This window comes from Labeo rohita, chromosome 17, assembly GCF_022985175.1.
Source record: "Labeo rohita strain BAU-BD-2019 chromosome 17, IGBB_LRoh.1.0, whole genome shotgun sequence".
Taxonomy (NCBI): Eukaryota; Metazoa; Chordata; class Actinopteri; order Cypriniformes; family Cyprinidae; genus Labeo; species Labeo rohita.
In genome coordinates, this window is record NC_066885.1 from 10,170,794 (window position 1) to 10,193,197 (window position 22,404).

The 22,404-nt window shown below is 35.8% G+C and overlaps 1 long non-coding RNA gene across 1 annotated transcript; it reads left to right on the plus strand.

The window, feature by feature from the left end:
• The first annotated feature begins 80 nt into the window (after positions 1–80).
• Positions 81–8,150, plus strand: LOC127179431 (uncharacterized). The gene is made up of 4 exons (XR_007829523.1): positions 81–197; positions 3,570–3,779; positions 5,321–5,427; positions 7,499–8,150. It is a non-coding gene; the product is annotated as an uncharacterized LOC127179431 (long non-coding RNA).
• Positions 8,151–22,404: the final 14,254 nt, after the last annotated feature.

Sequence of the window (22,404 nt, forward strand, 5' to 3'; positions counted from 1 at the left end):
TTATGGCCATTTTAGTGTCCAATATGTTTCCATTCCTTGGATGTACAACTTCCTTTCAATCCCCTTGGCTCTTGGCTCCCTCCTCTCATTTTGTCTCCTCTGCTGTCCCTCTTGACTCATGGTCCACTTCCTCTTTTCATCCCAGTCCCCCCCGGTCCTTTCTGTGCTCACAGGTTAATCGTGATGTTGACTGTTAGGTAAGTACCCGTGACATCCCACCCCTTCTGTTCCTCTGTTCTGACCTTTCTTAAATGTCTTTTACACCTTGTTTGCAAGTCACTGTGACGCTTTGCATCTTCTCACATTGCACATTCTAGTTTGTTTCTAGTTTGTTTTTATGCTGTATAGACACTTTTTCACAGGACATTATGAAAGATGAGAACATTTGTTGGCTTAAGCGGCTGCACACGAAATGAATAAATATGTATACACTAATTATTGATTTGTGTTATTAGAATTTGTATCATTTTACCTGTTTATCATTTTAAGTTTCCTCTAATACAAAATAGCATTTACAGTGTAATAAAACAACTGGCCTAGAAACAGGACACATATAATGTGTTTTTGCATTGAAATGTTAATGAAATGTTTCTCAGAATTCTGAGTTTGCATTTCACAATTCTGACAATTTTTGTCACATTCTGAGAAAAAATTCAGAATGCAATTTTTGTGCAGGAATTTTGCTAAAAAGTTAATGCCTTTTTATTAACTTTATTTTTTATTTTGTGGCAGAAAAAAAAAAGAAATGTAAATGTTTGTAAATCCAAATTTTAAGTTTGAATCTTGCAAATCTTTTTTCTTCTGCCACAAAAAAAAAAAAAAAAAAAAAAAAAAAATAAATAAAAAGGTAATTACGCAAATTAACTGCAAATTAAAATCTTGCATTTCTGACTTTTTTCTCAGTATTGTGACAAAAAATGTCAGAATTGTAAGATTTTTTTTGCAATGCAAAACAGTATATACTTCAAAATTAAGGAAAAAAATTTAATAATTGTGAGATATAAACTCAGATCACTGTATAATAGTAGGAACAATAGGTTGTAAAAAATGTAAAAACAAAAAAAAAAAAAAAGAAAAAGAAGTGAGATGCAAAGAGAAAAAAGTATTTTACATCTTGCATTTCTGACTTTTTAAATCTGAATTCTGAATTTGTATCTTGCCATTTTTTTAATCAGCTTGAAATTTTAAGTTACTTAATGTTAATTTAAGTGACAACTGGAATATTTTAGTTGACTAAACTAAAAATTTTAAGTCAGCAGGGTAACAAATTATTTTAAGCTGAAACAACTATTTTTTTTTAGTGTATGACTATTTATCACAAAATTCAGAATTTCAGACTTTTTTCCCCTCAAAATTGTGACAAAAGATGTTTTCAAAAATAAAAATGAAATAAATGAAATGAAATAAAATTAGTTTTTAATTGCTACTTTTTAGCTCACTATTTAAACTTTTTGTCTAAGAATTGTGAGAAAAACATCAGAATTTTGAGATATAAACTGTGTAATAATAGAAACAATGGATTCATACGTAATGTTTGTTCATTTAACACTTTTTTATTTTCTCACATCATTTCTGTATTCTGTTCATTTTACGTTCTTTAGCTCTGCATTCATATTTTGTCTCATTCAGTTCAAGATGTCTTACAAGCATTCATTTTGAGTGTAGTATTGATTGAATGTTTGCAAAGCTGCTCTGTAACCTATAATCTACAAGCAGTATTTCTGTTGCACTGCATGTGAATTGTATTATAATGATATGATTCGCAATTGCCCTGAGACATAAAACTTAAAAGAGTTTTAGTAAGTCAGCCAGTCTCGTGTTATGAAGTATGAGAGCTTTTGCAATAACCTCAAGGTGGATGGAACTGTTTGATTTGTTCAGAATGTTAAATAAAGCACATCAACAATTCAGATTACGGTTGTCCAATCAGAAACCATATTATGGTGCAAGTGTTGCCCTTGTGAGTGCTTGCAAGATGTAGTTCAACAGAGACCCAAAACAGAGTCTCTATTGTATTACAGCTTCATGCAGCATGATATAATCACCCACATTTCCTGACATGCCACTCAAGTGTGAGACATTAATTGTCGTAAACTCTTTAATTGAATCTTTCTCTTTTGGTCTTTCTATTCATTTCCTCCTCTCTCTCACGATTTGTGGCAAATGTTGTCCTGACACAGATTTTTTTTATGACAGTGGTCTGTTTATTGCCTTTAATTGATGAACAAAGACGCAACATACAAACACAATCTCAATTTGCCAATCAGGGATCATGGACATGGAATATTTAATTGTTGCTCTTGAAAAGTACTCAAAGTTTTCTGGAAGCTCAGCTCATGGGAACAAGTGGTTCTTAAAGGGATAGTTCACTCCAAAATGAAAATTCTGTCATTAATTCCTCACCCTCACGTCATCCTTTGTTCATCTTCGGAGCCCATATTGAATTAAAGAAACCTTTAAATGAAGTCATTATCTTTTTATATTATTATAGCTTCATTATATTACGGTTGAACCACTGATGGACTATTTTAACAATATCCTTACTACCTTTCTGGGCCTGGGACGTGTCATTTGCGTTGTATATGCAGGGTAAGAAAGCTCTCGAAATTCATCAAAAATATCTTATTTTGTGTTCAGAAGATGAACGAAAGTTTTACAGGTTGGGAATGACATGAGGGTGACAGAATTTTCATTTCTGGGTAAGCTGTCCCTTTAAACAACTTTAAAGATTGATAATTATTTAAAGGAAATGCATTAAAATGCTTCGCACATACAGTTTAGTGTAGTTGGGACTGTCAATAAAACATGTATTTTGTTTTAAAAAAGGAATCGTGCTATAAAGCATTCATTTCATATTTTGATATTCATTGCTATTCAATTTTAATGTATTTACAGCCCTAGTTTTTTTTTTTTTTTTTTTTTTTTTTTAATGGGAGCTTTTGAGTGTTGACTTTGACAACGAGGGGCCTTGAAGTTACAAAGGTTGAGAACCACTGATCTATAGAGCTCTTGTAATACCATTCTTGATGTAATACTGATGTAATGTAATGAAACATTGTGCTTATGTGCATTATTTAACATTTATTAAAATTGAATGTAACTAGATATAACTTCATTCAATTTGCTTCCCGCATGAACTGATGAATAAACATGTTTGCAAATGCATGTAAAGAGAACATTCAGTCCCTTGGTACACATAGTTTTTCAGCAACGGTGGTGTTGGTTGTATTTCAAATGTTTCAGTGTCAGCACTACTGATATTGACTTTTAATAGCTAGCGTCTATATAGGAGGGGTCAAAGTCAACATTAGGCTGACTGTTTGGATGGAAAGGTTTGTGAAGCCTTACACTCCTATTATGCAATATTACGATCTCTTTTGCTCTCCAACTGTCTTTCTCTTGTTCGCTTACAAAAATATTGGACTTTTCTGGTGAAATAATAGCATACAATTAATAATGATTTATGAATGATGCTGAAACTTGTAAATTGTTTTGCCAACTATTAACCGTTAGCTGTAAATCCAGTACAACTGTTCTTTATTAATTTTTATGTTATTTTGATTTTACAGAAATGGAACAAAAGGCCCTTCGTATGACATAATACTGATTTCCAGACCAAACCATCTGAATTTGATATAACCCCTTCAGTGTTATTCTGCAGGAGGACACGGGGATGCCAAAAACCGAAGGGCAACCTGAAGCCACATTTAATCCTTTAACCGCTGGTGTCACTCTTGACATAATCCAGTCTCGGAGAAAAAGAGCCTCTCCCTTTATAGGTGAGTTTTGGTTGAGAACACAATGTTGTTCAAAAGTGAAAATAGGTAATCCCTTCAGTACTGTGGCGAATGATTATATCTAAACAGAAAAATAGTCATATTATGGATTTGGATTTATAGACTCAGTTGTCCAATAAAAAGCTCAAATAGAGGGTGAGGGAAAATTCACACAATATTAGCATCTGTATAAAAATCAAAAATTATTGACCATAACTCTTAAAGGAATAGTTCACCAACAAATAAAAATGAAGATTAAAGTAAAGACTGAGGTCAAACTGATGTTATTTTTTATGTAGTACTGACCTGAATGAGGTATTTTCCATAAAAGACATTTACATATAGTCTACAAGAGTAAACAATAGTTTGACCCCATTCAGAAGTTTACATAGGATTGATTCTAATTACTGTGTGTTACTCTTTCCAACAATGAATGTATGATTTTGAGGTCCATCTTTTCATACTGAGGACAATTGAGGGACTCATAAGCAACTATTACATAAGGTTTAAATGCTCACAAATGCTTCAGATGGAAACACAATGCATTAAGAGCCGGGGGTGAAAACTTTTGAACAGAATGAAGATGTGTAGGGTACCCCTTAAGAAAAAAATGTGCTTTTCACTGTGCCCGAAGAATATGATTGCAGAAAAATACATATGTTTGTACTGAACATTTATGGAGCAACATATTTTGTGTGAAAATAAATCATACAAGTTGTTTATTTTGTTAAAAAATCTCATAAATGTATGAGGTGGCAAGGGGGGCCTTTTACCCCACACATGCGGTAAAAGGCACACAATATTGATGCAAATATTTCAACTAAAATAATGTTTTTTTTAAATAATGTTTAAGTTAATATTTGTTCAAAACAATCACTTTTCTGCTTATTTTGACAAATAAAATAATTATTATAATTATTATAATTATTATAATTATTAATTATTAATTATTAATTATAATTATTAATTATTATAATTTTCATTAAAATATATTAATATAAAACATATTTTAAAATACAGAAACAAAGCTCTGTCGTGCCCTACATTTTTCTGATTTTGCCTAAATATCATATTTTTTTTCCATTTAGCCCTGCAGAGGCTACAAAACATACTTACATGTTTCCCAGAAGACAAAATAAGTTAAATTTACCCTGATCTTCAAAAAAGTTTTCACCCCTCTGCTCTTAATGCATCGTTTTTCCTTCTGCAGCATCAGTGAGTGTTTGAACTTCCTGTAATAGTTGCATATGCGTTCTTCAGTTATCCTCAGTGTGAAAAGATGGATCTCAAAATCATACAGTCATTGTTGGAAAGGGTTCAAAAACACAAAAATGCTGAAAAACCAAAGAATCTGTGGGACCTGAATGATTTTTCTAAAAAACAGCGGGCAGTTTAATTGTTCAGCACAATAATTAACTTTTTGCAGATTCTGCAAGGTGTATGAAAACTTTTAACCTCAACTACTGTTGTTACAAACACAAAGCTATTTGCTACATAATATTGATGGTCTGGAGTGTGGATTATGATGATGTTTTTATCATCAGTGGACTCTCATTCTGACGGCACCCATTCACTGCCACTGTAAGGCAAAATTTCTCCAAATTGGTACAGATGAAGAAACAACCTCATCTACATCTTGTATGTCGTGAGGGTGAGTAAAATGTCAGCAGCTTTTTATTTTAGTTCCTTCCTTTAAAAATAAGTTTCCAGAGACTTTTTCCCCCACTAAGGTTATTTTATGGTATTTGTAAAGTAGTTTGTAAGAAAAACATCAGTGCAGGCACTACCGGTGCTTTTAAGACCCCAGAAACCATTATGTTGATCTGAAAAACCTATGTGACACCAATAACTGTTCTAATCTCCAAAGAACTGTATAGCAACTCCAGACTGCAAAGACTCACACGGGAACCTTTATTTTTTAAGAGTCTACCGTTAACCTACAGTTAAGAATATGTGGCTGCACGTCACCACCTCGCAGAGACAAATAACTCTTGATTTTCAGGGTAAAAGTACATATTTACTGACTCTGAAACCCCAATTTTCAGCCTGATACAGCTGTCTTGTCCAGAGACACATTTGGCCTCAGACCAACACTCCTAACTAGCCATTTCTCTCAAGCTGGGAGGCTTTAGCATTACAGCCAAAAGGTGTTATGGATGAATCTCTTGATTCCTTCTTTTGGCAGAGCGGACCATGTTTGCCTACGTCCCATGAACAGCTGTAGGATAAAGAACTCACTATTAAAAAACACTAAAACTGGGTGGAATTCCCCTTTACGTAGTTTATTTGGTAACAAGATTTATTTCGGCACAGGCATGACTTAAGTGAAGAATCGCTAAGAACAAGAATTATGAGCTTTTACAACCCATAAATTTCTCATGCTTTATCTATGAAACTCACAATCCAATAGGTATTCTAAGCTACACACCCATTGTTATTGCACAGTTCTTAAAGCAAATTTATTTTCCTTTTGAAATGAGGATATTGTAATGCATTCATCTATTTTGTGCAGTACAAAAATGGTATAGGTTTATGCTCTATTGCATGCAGTAAAATGCAAAGCAATGCATTTATAATGCCTGTGGATTCAATGCATATTATGAATAGCTTTTTATGAATGCTTTATATATAGGTTTCAGGTATTAGCATTGCAACATTATATATATATATATATAATGTAATATTATGTAGGGTCATGGGGATACTGGAGCCTAATATATATGTATGTGTATGGATGGATGGACATGTTTCACTGCATCAGTTTTTACTGAGGTTAAACATAGAATTTATTACTTGTATTAAATATCCCTGTGACATTATCAAGACCTGTGGTTGAACCCGCCACGTTTGCTCCCTCAGTGCATCAATTGTTTCCTCTTTACGCCGGAGCAGATTGTTGGGCCAGTTCTCATGATGAGAAAAACAGAAACCCAGAGCAGCAGAAGAGCAGGAGAGAACATGATGAGTTTCACACACTGAACAGTTAATGAAGTATCAACAACATTTTTTTTTGAGGGTGCTGTTAAATCTTGAATATCATAAGTACTATGCAGTTAAATGGGAAGTGTGTACAATGTATATTTTTATAATGACGCATATATATATAAAAAAGCACCCAATTAGCATATTAGAATGATTTCTGAAGGATAATGTTACACTAAAGACTGGAATAAGCATCACAGGAATAAATTGCTTTTTAAAATGTATCAAAGTGGAAAACAGCTATTGTAATATATTATAATGTTACTGTTTTTACTGTATTTTTGATCAAATATATGCAGCCTTGGTGAGCATAACATCCTTTTTTGACGCCAAACCTTTAAATGGTACTGTGTATTTTATATATATATATATATTCACATTTTACAATGCATCTTTATCACCCTTTCAGTCTGATTGTGCAGTATGCTGATGGCTGTTACACAACAAAACGCTTGTATTTTTTTAGTCATTTAGTCATTTGAGACAAATATATTTTTCCACTGACCCACAGGGATCATTTTACCAATCTCTATGGGGATGAGACATTAAACCAGTTAATATCAAATCTGGCCAGACATTCAGGCTGTCTTATCGCACAGACTGCTATTTATAGGTGGGCTGACCCAGGTTCAGGTTTGGAGTGATGCTTTGCTGTCAGTTTTGTTGAGACATAAACAAGGGGTTTCACACCATGATTGACAGTCTCTGATCTTCTCCTTTTTGTTTGCTTCAAATTCCAGGAAAAGTGAACTGTGACCTCCAGGTGTCAAGCATGCCGGTCGGTGGAGTAAAGAGCGGCTTCAGCCTGTTCGTTAGTTGGAGTGCCATTTGATGCCCAAGTGTCTACCACAACATCCAACAGTAATTGACAAACAAGCTGCACTTCTTTACACATCCCCTTTCTCTCTCTTAAAATCTGCTGTTGTTCAAGGCCAAGTATTATTTTGACAGACTTCATTTAATTCCAGTCGAGATTTGATGAACATTAGAGATACCAACAGACTTTGCGCAGCAACTGTTATCCGCTGATAGAGCAATAGCAATTTCAGTTTGCAGAGGACTTCATCTATTACCGTAGAAAACTCTGTAGATAAGCATCACCGGTAGTCTTGTTATTGTACTTTTGTTGAATGGTTGATTTTAAAATGTATCGTTTATGCTTCCAGATGTTATTGATAGCTAGCAGGCTGTTAGTAGAAAAAAGGAAAGGGAAAAAAAGCTTAATTTTAGCATAATAAGCTGGTGTGTAGTAGGCGTTCTGCCAAGCTGTGGTTGCCGTTGCATCATCCAGGTGGATGCCGCACACTGATGGTGGTGGATGAGGACATATCCTCACAATGTAAAGCGCTTTGAGTGCTTAGAAGAGTGCTATATAAATGTAATAAATTATTATTATTGCATTATAAAAAATGAAAAATTTGAGACTGCTGTGTTAGAAATTCACCATAAAAACTATTGTAAAAAATGTTTTAGGTATAATGGGATGGCATATTGGTTCCTGTATATTTTACATCTTATTTAATGAAATTAGAATGACAAAATGTTAATGTATACTCTTAAAAATAAAGGTTCCAAAGGGGTGTTTTTGCAGTGAATCCAAAGAAGAACCATTTTTGGTTCCCCAAAGAACCCGTCAGTGAACAGTTCTTAGAAGAACCATTTCGAAGAACATTTTAAAAATCTAAAGAACATTTTACAATGATAAAGAACCTTTTCTGGATTTTAAATGTTCTATAGATGTTCAAGGTTCTTCATGGAACCATCGATGCCAATAAAGAACCTTTATTTTTAAGAGTGTACCTATTGACTTGAGCTACCAAAATTCTCTTTGTACCTTAAAATGTACTGATAATTACCATGGCTTGTCTGTGAAACATGGCCAATACTCTTATACACACATGCACAGGGTTAAATATGAGGTGAAACACCATCAGAGCAACACACATGAAAATATACAATAATAAATATTAAATAACGTAAAAACAACAACTACAAAACAAAATAAAAAAAACATTATTTATATAAAATAGAATCATGCATGAAACTTAACCTTAACCTTGGTATATAGCATTTGTTGCACATTCTGACTGATTGAATTACTTTTTATCGATCAGATCCATCTAGATTTTTCTAAACATTTTATAACAGTTGACTGCATGATTTAGATTTAGAAATGGGTTATGAGGCGGTGTTTGTGCTTAACCATTTTAGGGAAAAAACAATGCCTTTTTATTAACATCTGTTTCTTGCAACTATACTATGGAAAGGGTGTTTTTGAGGCAGCTTGGGTGAGATCTAAAGGTAAATTAACTCTGAATAGTCAAACGCATGGGTTGAGGTATGGTATGGTGCAAAAAACCCTTCATGGAACTCATTTAAGCCATATGTGTTACGTAGATCTGAACTTATTCACCCTTTGAAAGTCATGCCACGTCTGGAGGATACACTCAGTGCCCTCAATGACCTGCACTTGTAGAGATTCTTGATTTTGTTGCTTCCTTTAGCCCAGCATGGAACTCTAGCAGATACATTAGATAATGGTTTTTAACATTTTTATATATAAACCTTTAATTCTTCAGCTAGTCTATAAACAAGGCTATTAATATATGTTAGAGAAGTTTGTCTTAATCTGGACCATCATAAATAGAAAGATTTTTTTTTTCAATTCAAAGCATGTTAATTGCATTAATTTTAAAACATGCTTGTAGCTTGATTATACTGTGATATACTCAACTTCTACGTTTATTTACGAAGTGTAATTTGTGTTGTGTTCATATTTTTATGTTTATAAAGGAATTAAAAAAAATAAACATTTGCTGAAAATGTACTCATCTTCTAGCCATCTGAGATGAGTTAATTTTCTATTCATTAGAACAGATTTGGAGATATTTGTAGTAAATGGGTGCGGTCAGAATGAGAGTCCAAACAACTGATAAAAACATCAAAATAATCTACAAGTAATCCACACCACTCCAGTCCATCAATTAACATCTTCTGAAATATAAAGCTATGTTTTTGTAATAAACAAATCCATCTTTAAAAAGACCACTGAAGTGCTTTAAAGATCAGCTGTATCATCTGAGCCACTGAAGATGCAGTGAATTACGTTTGTTTGTGGGAATGCGGCTCCCAATCTACATATATCCATCTATGTTCGCACGAATCACTCATGATCCAGCTTCACTTACAGCAGAAGTGAGTATAAGTGTTTTTTTTTATGAATACTTGCGATCACCTTTCCTTATAACGTGGTAGTTAGGAAGTTTAGCAGCTAAACGCGGCTAAAGTAAACAGGCTCGTCACTCCACAGAGAGTAGAGAGGGGCGGGGCGAGCAGAGCTTATTTGCATTTAAAGGAACAATCCCTTAGAATGAGATGATTTTTACAGAGCTCATTTTGACAAGGTAAAAAGGGTTTTGTTTTACACAACCATTGAGAATTTTTAACCGAAGTATATTAGAGACTTTTCATTAAGACCCTAAAGAATCATATCAACTTGTGGAAAATGGCCATCCGATGACCCCTTTAAAACACACAGTGTTATTCTATGTGTTGATGTCATTTCAACTGAAACAGGAAAACAGGGCGGGACATACCAAGAAGCTCCACCCCCCTTTTTTAATAGCCAGTAGCGTTTGTTTATATCACAGTTTGGGCCAGAGCAGTTGACAGCCACAATCTCATCCACTAAATATAGCATTTTGCACAGAATTCAGATGGGTCCAATACATTTTGTGGTCTACGCCGTTTCACACATATAATCCACTCTGTGCTATCATGTCTCGGCAGTTTGTGTGACAAAGTGCGAAACCAGACTTCCTTTGCCCCATTGGAAAAGCATATTTACACTGCCTGACTGGTTCCCTATCCCCTATATAGTGCACTACGTACTATTTACTGTACAGAAAGCACTAATTCGATGAACAAGTGACCTATTTCAGCCGCAGCTTCGATGTCTATTTATAGTGCAGTAGGCGGGACACTTTGGATTCTAGAGAGCATTTGATTGGACAAGAAGCTTAAGTGCAGGGTGATGTCATCAAAATCGTCGATTCATATTAGAAGTATTCAGAAGTATTAGAAGTAAGAGACTTTAAGTTTTGAATGCTTATATCTTGTAAACGTGAATTTTGTCATTGTTTTGGAGCACACTTGCTTATAGATTACCTTAAGGCTAACATATTCATACTAAAAGGCAAAAAACCTCAAGTATGATTTCATGGGAACTTTAAAGCATTTTTAACAACTAAAAAAGCCGGGTTAAACCAGCTCATGACCAGCTATGGACCAGCTTAAACCAGCTCAAACCAACAGCCATGCTTCAAAACATACCTAACCAGCATATGCTGCATTTTGCAACAGGGACATCATGCACTGTTTGTGAAAACAGCCTGACACAGATATAAACAAATATGTCTGTGTATTTTCATGTGAGAGGACAACAGAGCATGTTCTTTTTCACTGGAGGAAGCGTTTATTATCATGGACTCATATTTTGGCAGAAACGACAGTTTAAAGTTTAACTGCAACCTAAATGCCTTAATGCTGGATTCTTGGTGTGTAGCTGTTTGCTTCATGACATGTTAAATGATAGACTGAATTTGAGTGGATTTTTTGTGCATTATGGATTACTGTTTGGACTGTCATTCTGACGGCACCCATTCACTGCAGAGGATCCATTGGTTGAGCAAGTGGTGCAATGCTAAATTTCTCCAAATCTGTTCTGATGAAGAAACACTCATCTGCGTCTTTGCAGGCCTGAGGGTGGATACATTTTCGGCATTTTTTCCTCTGATTGCGTTAACGTAGAAACAACGTAACTTGATCATGTTGTGATATACTGACTCTTTGTTAATATGGTAACATCTGCATTTATTTACTAGCTGCATTTATTTTTTTTCATGTTTATTAGTTTCCCTTGGCCAAACAGGAACAATGCAGCCCTCACTGCTTCATTTACCAGCACTTTGTGTTAAATTCTTTTCAACATGGATTAAATGGGTAAAAAGGACACAAGGTTGGGGGGACAATTCACTACTTTCCAAACTTTCAGCAGACTTGTTCTTCTATAGCAGCTCACCCAGGACAGAACGTTCTGTTCATTGTAACAGGCTCTGACCACACAAACAAAGCCTTTTGTACACAATCACTGTATTTTGGTGTTAATGAAGGCCTTTATAGAAAAGAAAGCACCCTGAATCATAGGTTCTGTGTACATTTTAGCCGTCAAACGAGAGGAGAGTGTTATATTCCTATGGATGGATAATCCATAAACCTGGCACGAGTGCCGACTGTCTGGATCGCGGAGGGAAGATCTGATGTCTGGCTGGAGGCAAAGGGGAGACATTGTTCTCATTCAGGTGCCAGTGCCAGCTCATTACTATAGCGCGCTAGTTCATAGGTTCAGGGGTTGTATGAGAGGTGGAGGATCATCTTGATTACTGAGAGATTAAAGTAAGCGATCAATGATTTCTTAGAAATCTTTGGGGGTGGAGGGGGGTTAGTCCTCTGTTGCATGCATGCTGTTAAAACATTAAGGGAAAAGTCAAATATTTCATAAGTGTTCTGAAGGTTTTTCTTCAATGGCGGCCATTTTCTTGAGCTGTTTCTTATTGTTATGTAAGGTTATGGCCTTCTTTGTTTTGGTACGGTGAACTTTCCCCATGCCAAAATGTTTTTGCAAGGTATGCGAAGTTATGTAAGGCCTGTAATAGTTGTCTCCCGTGGATTCATTTAGTAGCTAGCATTGCTCGTGCACAATCTTACTCCTCTACTCATGGTAAAACACTAAGACTTGACACTTGGAAGCACTGAATGTCCTCCGTTTAACAGTTTGGAGCAGGTACAAAATCAATGAAGCGTCACCATTAAAGTTCTTGTGGGATAAAAGCATGCTTCATTATCCACAAAAGGGGTTTATGATGTTGTTATATAACAAGCGCTGTGATGATTTATGCGACGCTCTTTTAAAAACATGTGGTGGTGTTTTTTTATCCACAGAATTGCATCTTATTTGAAACTGAATGTTCTATTTTACAAATCCTGCTTAAATCTTTCTTTTCTGTTGTGGTGAAAAACCTGAGGTTTTGACATGGATTACATGTCCTTCTAAACATGGCTTGACACAGATGGATCCATAATTCTATGGACTCTTGATAACACAACCTCAACTAGCAAACAATGTCAGCTCCGCCCACTCAACACATTTTTGTGCTGCTGGCACGGCGTGGGAGTGTTTTGCCCGTTCATTCAATACATTTTGTGTGGACTGTCACCAAATGTCCAGCTCCAAAACAGAGTGTAACTGAGTCTGTGTTGGTGTGATGAGACATAATGTTTGCTGAGTACACAACGTGCAATGAACACTCCTGTTAAACTTAAATCTTTTCACAGAAGCCGTTGAATTCCTGTGAAATAGCCATACGCGGAAAGCCCAGATTATTTTGATGCGTTAAGGGCTTGATAACAAATCTAGAAAAACACTTTGATCTGAGTTGGCTGTGGGGTCATGGTGCAGAAGTGTGAAAACTGTTCACAACATGCGCATTAGCATCATGGCAGTGAGTTTTGCAGGTCAAGCATCACTATTAATGTTAATAACTCATATAACCGCATAACTCATCCTGCAGCATTCGCGCTAAAATCATGAATGACATCGCATATCACACAGCTTGTCAAGAAGAGGTGTGCTGGTAGATATCAGACAAATTTCTCAAGACAGCTGATAAGATAGGTGAAAAACCCAAAAGTTACACTGAAGGAGACAACGCCCTAAAAAGCACTCAGAACCTCAAGGAATCGCGTAGCAACATACTGTACATGACTTGCTAAATATTAGAATAAATATACAAATCACTAATTTTTTATAAGCAACACTGTGGAGCAAAACTATTAGGTTAAAACCAAAGCTAAAAATGGTCAAATTAAATGACTAGTTCAAATAAAAATTAGCTTAAAACGTACTCACCTTTAGGCTGTCCAAGATGTAGACAAGTTTGTTTCTTCGTCAGAACAGATTTGGAGAAATTTAGCTCATCATCTGCTCACCGACAGATGCTCTGTGGTGCCATCAGAATGAGAGTCCAAGAAGCTGCACAATAATCCACAAATGATCCACATGAATCCATCAGTTAATGTCTTGCGAAGTGAAAAGCTGTGTGTTTGTAAGAAGCAAATCCTTTATTAAGGAGTTTTAACATTAAACCATTGCTCCTGGCTAAAATATGAGTTTATAGATTTGTTTTGTTACTGATGGTGTACGTCATTGCTGTTCCGTATAGCTTTTAATATTACAATTTTTTTAAACTAGGTATATAAATAATTATAAAAAAGGATTTATGGATCTAGAAATAAAAATATAGCTGGATTTATGGAAATTTGTATGTATTTTTGGACTCTCCTCATTTTAGGAATGTCTTGGGGCATTGGAAAGTGACTAAAAAATCAGTTCTGCATGGGAACACTATTTAATTTTATTTTAGACTCTGACCACAGAATAAAAACATTGTGTCATTGAGCAACAGTTCTATGCCCCCTAACACAAATCAGAAAGTCATTTATTCCACTTGTTTATATGAACATAATTGTACACCGTTTTTGGACTCAGTAAATAAATATTCAATGAAAAACACGGTACATCCAGGAATCCTGCATTCTGAGTATAAATCGACCCCTGAGGTGAAGGGTTCAGATTGGTGGGGAGATTCGTTTTCTCACTCTTTCGTTGCAGTTTAAAGAGAGTCATTTTGATCAGCTTTTTGATTTCCTCACAGTCCTGCAGTCCAGTCTAAAAATGGCACATGATGCAACATAAAGATCTGCAGATTATTATGATGAAATGGTCTTTATCACAAGTATACGTTTCTTTATTTGGCCTATTTGCACACTATTACTCAAAGGTTTGGGGTTGGTAAGATTTTTGCAAAAAGTCTCATGCTCACCAAGACTGCATTTATAAAAAAAAAAAAAATAATGAATAAAAAAAAAAAAAAAAAGTAAGGGCCTGGGGGTGAAAACATTTTGAATTTGAAGATCAAGGTAAATTGTACTTAATTTTTTTTTCTGGGAAACATGCAGATATCTTCTGTTGCTTCCGAAGGGCAGTACTAAAAAAAAAATGATATTAGGACATCTTCATCCTGTTCAGAAGTTTTCACCCCCCAGCTCTTAATGCATCGTGTTTCCTTCTGGATATATATATATATATATATATATATATATAGTCAAATGTCATTACAATTACAGTAACTGTTGCAATATAACTTAACATGTAATTTATTCCTGTTTTAGCAGTCATAACTCCAGTCTTCAGTGTCACATGATCCTTCAATAATCATTCTGATATGCTGATTTGATGCTCAAAAACATTCCTTACTACTAATACTAATGTTGAAAACAGTGCTGCTTAATAGTTTTTGAAACTGTGGCACATTATTTTTCCATTATTTTTCAAAAAGTCTGATTTTATGTGAGATTTGTCTAGTGTCCAATGAAGGAAAATCAATGTGTGGAAGATAAATGGACATGTATCATTATTCATGAACCACCAGGAATACATAATGACCATTTTGCACCTGTTCTATTATTACACATTAGAAACTGGTGCATATGGATTGCATATGGCTAGATTTTAAATCCTAAGTGCTGGACGTGCAGTAACATGTTTAACAATAGAGCAGTGGTCCAAATGCCATTATTCTCAAGCAGCACTCTGTGTTGGAGGGTATTTGTGTGTTACTGGATTTGTAATGGACAAAGATGATGTGCATATATATCAGTTATGATAGCAAGGCCTATACAGGCTGTATGTTTCATTGTTTATGATTATGTGGTCACCAGACAGTGTTTATTCTTGGTGAAATGAACGTCCAGATGCCTTTTTTCTCTCGGAGAGACAGTATTCCACCCCCAGCTGTCTCTCAACCCTGTGCATTCCACCCCCCCTCAAAGGCGGCCAAAAATACAGGAAACAGTTCAAACTGTTTATATATGAGACTATGCAAACCTTGCTCAGAGACGGCAGGGTTCCTGGGATTTTCCACTTTCCATTTCAGACCTATGCAAAAGCCTATATTTCTCTGCATGAGTTCGGGTTTGGTGTTTCCTTTCAGTGAATATGACTTGTGGTCAGACATTTTTAACTCATGCGCATATTAGGCTAGTTCACCAAAAAAAATGACAAGTCTGTCATTTATTTACACGTTCAAACCTGTATGATTCCATGAAATGCATGCCTGCAAAGCTTAAAAAATTAAAAATTAAACGTATCATTACAGTGGTAATGATGCCATGCACTGTATTTTAAGTCTTTATATCCTATATGAATGCACATAGATCATATGGACTAAATAGTTATTTTACATTTAAAATCGTTGTGATGTTGTACACCTCTCTTCTGAAGAAATTACACAGTTTTACTGTGATTACTTTCTGTGCACATTGATTAAATTCAAATTACAGTCTCGTGAAGTACAGAATTACTCAATTTGTGTTTTTCATGAAGCTTCTGAATCATTTCAGTATGCTTACCAGCAAAACATCTGCAGCAGCAACATTTCTGCACCTGCCAAACTTGCCACAGCAATTAATCACTTCCAAGATAGTGACTTGGATTTTAATCAGGCAATTGTAACATGTCTGAAACAGACAGAAAGAAGTGATGATTGTAATCACCTGTCCCATCCAGTATTTCTACCAGGTGCGTTAATGAGGCCCGGATAAGAAGTGGGATATGGGACAGCTTCTAAACATCATTAGTTAGGGATTCGGTATCATTAGTAAGAGATTCTCTCTCTCATTTCATAAAAAAAGCAGCCACAACTTTAGCGTTCTTCCCGTTCATCCTAATCAGTCTTTCTCTTGCTCATGCATACAGTATAATTTTGTCTTTTATTCCACCTGGAGAAAATCGTTGTCAGTAAAGCTGTAAGAACATGCTGGGAAAGTCTAAATTTCCAGTGTATTATTTTCGGAGAATTCCATGTTTCATGGTTTGTTTATATATATATATATATATATATATATATAATATAACGTAAATGATGTCTCTTACTGTAAAATGTAGTAGAAAACCAAAAAAGATTTACATTATTTTAAAAAATCCACATTGTTTTATACATATTTTGGACTATGGGGGGGACGCTATTATTTCGATGACGTCAAATGGTTGCACTCTGTGAGCTACTGATGCTACCTGTTGCTATTTTTACTTCAACACAACTCTGAAAATAAATTACTGATACGATGGCCGATGTATATAAGTGTAGGTTTAAACCGAACAGCGTAACATCTATTTTTCCCCACAAGGCATCTAAATGGCCCGGATATCGAGTGAAATGCATGCTGAGAAACTCTTTCAGTGGGTGCAGCGTCATAACAAGCATCAGCATGTTTACATCATGCCAGGATGGCATCTAGCGTTTCTTGTCTTTGCTGTTCGTAAGCTCTTTCAGTAGCTGTTGTCTACCAAAAGCCTCAAAGGCATCAGGGCTGAAGTGGAGAGAACAAAGACGCAGGTCTTTAGGAAGTTTTATTCATCCACAGGCATCTTCCCATTTTTTTTTACTCTTCTTATCGCTAGGAAAACAATGAAGATCGCTTCTCTTGTTGGCCTTCAACTGAAAATTACAATCAAAAGATGCACGATGTGGCATCGTGTCAGTATTTTATTTTCTGAGTGTTGCGGTAAAAATAGCAACATGTCACTGAGTGCAATGGCGCCCCCAGCAGTCCTAAATATGCATAAAACAATGTGGATTTTTTAAATAACGTAAATCTCTCATGGGTTTTCTACTACATTTTTCAGTAAAAGACGTAATTTTCGTTATATTAAGCCATACAAGTCTTAATACCTGGGGTTTCATTATCAGGCTTGAATTTCAGTTTCCATTCATTGAACAGTAACTCCATGACAAAGAGAAACCAGCACAATTTTTACAATTTTCCCCCACTTAGAGATTTGGAACGACATGAGGGTGAGTAAATTATGGCAGAATTTATCATTTGAAATAGTGAAAAATCCTTTAAAGCTCGACAGTGGTTCAGTGAGGGACGTCAATATACAAACGTCAGTAAAATAATTGCAGTAATCTCTTTGAAGCTGTTTACCAAAAAAAAGGTCAACTTTGCTGATTAACTTACGTCAAAGCTACAGAGATTATGGAGATTTCCAATATTAATCCAATTATCCTCCATCCTGTTGTTTTTGACTTTTGAATAATGACACAATTAGCTTAAGTACTAATACAGCTAATGTGCAAGGGGTACGTAAATCCATAGATAAAATCAGCCAGGCCAGAAAATGTGTTTATTTCAGTTTTCTCTACGTCAGTGACCTTTCATTGTAATGAATATTAAGTATACTGGCTATGTTGACTATCCTGCGGACAGGTGCTGGTCACAAAGTTCCCTGGAGTAGAATCGACAGTTCTCACAGGAAAAATGGTAAAGTTTACAATTGTAAAAATATTTTTTAAATCATGGACTGTTTCTAAGAAAATCCCAGAACACTCTCACTACATTTTCCCTTGATAATGGTGTGAGCCATACAGAAACAATCTAGTATTACACACCATGAGTCAGGTTTGCCAGAACTCCCGGATGTGTTTATAACTTTGCACGACTGGAATCAGAGCTTAATTCTTTATCCCGGTTTAAGAGCTTTTTCTTTTTCAAGCATCTTTCTTGTTTCAAAGCCATTCCCCCGCTTTGAGGATAAAAGATCAAATGCAGAGTTTTAATGCAAAGAGAAGAAATCCCCTAATTATAATTGAATTTCCTTCTGAAGATACCTTTAGAAAACCAAGTTTTAGAGCCAAAATTGGAGATCCTGCTAACCTCATGTTCAGACCGCAAAGTTTACACAGACTGTCTAGCAAATAATACAATTGGCACGGACAAGACAAACAAAACAAAATACACATGAGCGTAGAGCAACTCCACGCCAGCATTTCGAGGAAATTTGCAGGAGGCCTGTCATTCGCTAGAATGGAGCCACACTGGGCTTGTGGCGGGCCAAAGTCCTCGACTGTCCACAGTTCACATCTTAAGGAAAAGGATGAATGTGGTGCCTATTTCCTCAAGTAGGCTGTAAAACATCTACAGTTTTTTTTCTCTTCTCAAGCTTAGCAGACAAATTCCTAATAGTGCTTCTGGTGGCTTTGAACTTTTTAGCACACATTTTCTTGTGCAGTTTCAGAATTGAGCTGTAATCACTGATTACCACCAAAGCTGATTATTACAATAATTGGGCTTTAAGGCCATAATTCAGAGGTGGTGATGTTAGAAGTATTGTTTTCTTGGGATTTGAATTGAACTGACTTTTGAATGCTGCTTTGTGTCCAATCCGTTGTTTGAAAATAAGCTAATCAGTGCCTTGTGTTGTTGATTTTTGGATCTAAATAATTCTGCATGAGAAAAATAACTTGTAGTGCTTCCAAGATCTCCTGCAGGCCATTTCAAAGCATTTTGGTGGATATTTATTTGTCTTCTAGAAAGGCTCTCTTTGCTGTGTTTATTATCTCATTTTGTTGTATATGGTTTTCACAGGTTTTCTGAGATGCCTGAATCGATTTTATATATTAAACACAAAGTAATATTAACAGAGCTCAAGTTGTTGCAACCAATGCAATAAGTAACCTGCGCCACCCTCATCATTTGCTTGTTCAACTTCTTATTTGCTTAAAATGCGACTGATTCTCAACTGTAAATTACTACAGTTTTTTAGGCATGCTCTTGTGATGATTTGATGAAGTGGCGGTTTGAAGCAATGCTGTTTCTGTCACAGCTGGGCAGGCATGCAGAGAGCCCATAAGCCTTTAGATGTAATCCCAGCACATGCGTCTGATTCCTGCCAGAGAAACCTGCTGCTGACCCACTTGACAGTTCTGCATTACATTTTCAGTCAAAACATAAGCCCAGTCTGCAGACCCCACTGTTTGTGCTGTTATATAAGTCTTCTTGCGCTCAGATTTTGTGGTGTGCGAGAGAGACGGTTAATCCTGTTCTGTGTATCAGGATGAGAAGGGTGAAGTGAAGTTCAATCTCAAAAACACAAATTCAGGATTCTTTGATAAACAGAAAGTCATCTGTACAGATTTTATTTGAAATAGATTTTTTGCAATGTCTTTACTGTAACATTTGAACAATTTAATGCATCTTTGCTGAAAGTTTTTTTTTTTTTTTTTTTTTAATTGTAGCTACCTCAAATGTTTTCCATGAAAACATTAGGCAGCAAAAACTATTTTAAACATTGAAACCAAGATGTTTCTTGAGCAGCAAATCAGCATATTAGAACGATTTCTGAAGGATCACGTGAAACTAAAGCCTGGAGTAATGATGCTGAAAATTCAGCTTTAGCATCACACGAATACATTATTTTTAAAATATGTTCAAATATGAATCAGTTATTTTAAATTGTAAGAATATTTCACAATATTACTGTATTTTAGACCACATTCACACAGCAGCAGAATACGGTTGTCAGTCTTGTATCTGAGTCCTTACGGTTAAATTAACACACAGTATGGTTATTTACGGGTGTGACAACCCGTAGACAACCTATAGACGTTTTTTTCCTGACCGTGGAAGTCAGCCTGACTTTTAACGCCTGCTGACGTTATCTAACATACGTTAAAAACAGATGGGCGCTATTTGAATGGGTTCCTATGGAGACCGGAACAGAAGCGCATCCAATCGGAAGTTAGAATTCGTAATGGCGGCACTCATCGTTTACTCAGGAAAATAGTCTATAACCGAACTCAGACATGTAAATTATCAGGACTCACAACCGCATTCTCGGAACAGGATTGGACAACTAGTTACGTCACGTCATTCAGTGCGAGAGAGCCGCTCTGCCGCACAAACGTGCATCTACCTTGTGTTGCATACTTTCATGTGTGATTTTGCCAATTTACAGTGACGGAGAAATTAGCTGTGTGTCATCTGAAAGTTTTATATTTAGCCTCCACCGGAGCCGCTCCTGCCAGCTTTCTGTTTTGTACGCGACTTAAATGCTTCGCACCCAAATATAAAAGCTGCTATCAGTTAATGAACAGTTACTTTGGTCACTGTTGCTGTGGTTACTGGTTCGCAGTATGGGCTTGACTTCCGTTGCACGTTCATACAGACCGTATTCGAGACGCTGCTGTAAGCTACTATGTGAACAGTGGCGGGTCATTAGGGGAGGCACAGCTTCCCCAAAGTTTTGGGGACAAAATGAGAGGAAGACGATTTAATGTTAATAAAATTCACAGTTAATTTCAGTTCATGTCTAAGAATGTGTATATCTTTTTAGCTGTAATACCATAACATGTGCGCATTTTTTTCGCAAATTTGTTGAATCTGCTGATTTAATGACAACTGCTAAGTGATAAAGAAGGGGAGGAAGAGGGGGAGGCTGGGGGAGAGCTGAGGTAAAAAAAAAAAAAAAATAGCCAATCACCATTGAGTGTTTACTTTCAGCGCTGAGGAGTGTCAAAGAGTATAGAATACCAATGTAAGTTCTTTGGGGGTGTCGAGAAAAGAAACCTCGTAAGGGAGGCTAGCCTCCCTTCTAGTATTTCAACCAATCATCATAGAGGTAAATTACGTGATATTAGTTTGAACGTCTCCCGCTGCGCTGATAATGTACCAAGTATTTATGATTAGTAGCGATATTGAATATTTGATTGACAGATTTACCAAGCTGTCATTCAAACAGTATACATATACAAATTAAAAAAAAAGGGAGAACATGTCTAAGCTGGAAATAGGTTAATGTTACAGCAGTCGGTTTAATTAAATGGCACAACAGGCAGGTCTCTTTTAACACAGACTTTTAAGAAGGTATGGATGTTTGCTTTAAGTGATAGACCAGGTAAGTGAAATTATCTTATCTTGCTGTATGTGTGTCGTTTGCTTTACATTTTCTGACTAAAAGCAACCAAAAAGCCATTTTAAAGTGGTTAAACAAATAATAATAATAATAATAATAACAATCAGCAGGGATCCCCAGACGAATACAGTTAGTGTGCCTCCTCTATTTTAAAACCCACGAGCCATGAACGGGACATTTAGAGACTCACACCTGTAAGTAAATACGGTTGTCAGTCCCAAAAACTAACAGTGTGAACGCAGCCTCAGATCAAATAAATACAGCTTTTGTAACTTTCAAACACATTTTTTTCAAACACATTAAGAAATAAGAGGCGTAATTAGATGTTAGATTAGAATTAGAGTCTGAAATATGTCAATACCACTTTTTTTTTTTTGAAAATGTTGTTGATTATATATTTTGTAAAAAAAAAAAAATGTATTAAATGGGAAAAAAGTGCAAAACGGAAACATTTTGCAGACTTTTGGATGCTATTGTATGTGTGTCATTGACTGAATTGTTGATTTGAGTGGTTGCCTAGGGTGAGAAACCAACAAAACGATTTTAAAATGATTGGAAAGTTTGCTGAAATGCCCACTGTAAACTATCCTTACATTTATAGCGCTCTGAGCCAAGTAGCACACAGTCTGGATGCACTTTATGAGACAGCTTAAACCTCTTATAAGTCCAGGAAAGACAGGTTGACGTGGTGCACAGAGAGTGCATTTAGAACGGGTCACCCTCTCTCCGTTTACACTCGATGCAGAGGTAGTAATTGAATTTTTGGCTACAATC